The sequence below is a fragment of the Cyprinodon variegatus genome, unplaced genomic scaffold, assembly GCF_000732505.1.
Source record: "Cyprinodon variegatus isolate N-32 unplaced genomic scaffold, C_variegatus-1.0 Scaffold406, whole genome shotgun sequence".
NCBI lineage: Eukaryota > Metazoa > Chordata > Actinopteri > Cyprinodontiformes > Cyprinodontidae > Cyprinodon > Cyprinodon variegatus.
The window spans coordinates 147991-149844 of record NW_015150859.1 but is presented as its reverse complement, the minus strand read 5'-3'; positions in this window follow the sequence as shown (position 1 = coordinate 149844).

The window sequence follows — 1854 nt, the reverse complement described above, 5'->3', positions numbered from 1 at the left end:
AGAAACTTTTGGCTCTCAAAATGGTATTGGTGCGTTATTTGTTCGCCGATATCGATACACCATTTTAGTGCTGTATCGAGGCCGTGCCCGGTACTGGTATCGGTATCAATGCAACACTAACAAAAATAGTGCCATTAATTTTGAATTGTTGTTCAACAGAAATATCAATGATAAACAAACAAACAGGTAAACCTGCATTATGGAGCTCTTAACCTAAAATGTTGAGGGAATCACTGCAATCAGGGGTGTTCTTACATATTTAGTCAGATTTCTGCTCCTGTTGAAGGTTTGTTGGTGAAATGTGTATGAGCTAGGTGCTCTAATGTTTCTGGGACTGTTTTTTAAGTCATTATTTTTAAAAACAATATTACAATTTATCAAATCATCATTTTGTATGCTTTTTAAAAAAAAAAATTCAGTTACTTGTTATTAGAATTACTGTTGAGAATTTATACTTTTCTTTATTGAGAGTGTCTAATTTTTCAAGCACAACTGTAAATATTTACCTTGTTAAATACGATCCATTTTAGGATTGCCAGTCCAAGGAGGGAGGGGTGTACAAGGGGAAGGAGAGGATCAAGGTGGAAGGTCAGGAAAAGCCAGGTAAGTTTCCGTACAGCTCGTCCAAGAAGACAAAAACACAGGAAAACAAAACTCAAAAGTCTCAGATACGATTTGTAGAAAACAGTGAAATATATCCTGCCTGTCCAGAAAGCTCCCTGGGTGCTCAGCAGCCCTAAACCTCTGATCCTAGAACCGCCCCTGCAAACACTCTTATTTATTGGGACAGTTTGCTATAAATACATTGTTGGTATGTTTAAAAGTGTTTAAAAAGAATACTTGACTTTTTACAAATAAGAGTCTAAAAAGTCTGTGTATTCGGCCATCTTTACTCTTTTTCTTCTTCTTATAAGATTTTATGGTGGTTGGCAAAGTAGTTAAAGTGCTTTACAAACTGATAAGGAATTAAACAAGGACACAGGAAACAAGACTCACCCCCAGAAAATAAAATTAAATAAAAATAAAATAAATTCATATTTTTCTGAACTGTTTAATTTAACCCAACATACCTAATATAATTTGTCGTCATAATTTCTAATTTATCTTTAAGTTTTGGTCACTCTGCCGGTTCTGACGGTCCTACTGGTTTTCCCATCATATTTTCAAACGTTTCCCAGTTTAAATCTTTAACTTCAAGATACTTTTCTGCAGCTTTCACCATTATTTTTATTTTTTATTTTTTTGTTTTCTTTGTCATCTGAGTACAATTGATAACTTCTACCATGAAAAGAGCAACATCTTTCTTTTTTACAATTAATGAGTCTTCTGCATTTTTGCGACTCTGCTCCAGAGGTTTTGAACTTGTCATTTTCTTAACTGTTGGTTTGGGTCTTTCTGACTGGGATGGGAGGCCATCTTTACTCAGGAACCAGTTCCTCTTTAACCTCCTTCTTGCTGCGTTTGAGCTCCAGCTGTGCAGACACACCTGTCGGTAACACCCAGCAATTAGAGGAGGAAGACACACACCCACCATCAAGGAAACAAGGACTTTAAAAAAAGAAACGGTATTCATTTTAATAGATTATCATAGTTTTATTATGAGTAAAATCAGTTTCAAAGAACAAACATTGATATAAAACCAAAAACTTCACAGCTAAATGGAAAAAAAATGCTATATAACCCCTTTATTACTGCAATAACTAAAAGTATCTTATAATCCCAACTTTTAATTAGGACGTATAATTAGTCAGTTGAAAAATCAGTTCTAAAATAAAATAGCAACTTTAGTAAAAATCTTGAATCAAAAACATACCTACGGACATTTAAGTAGTTTGATTGATTGATTGGTTGATT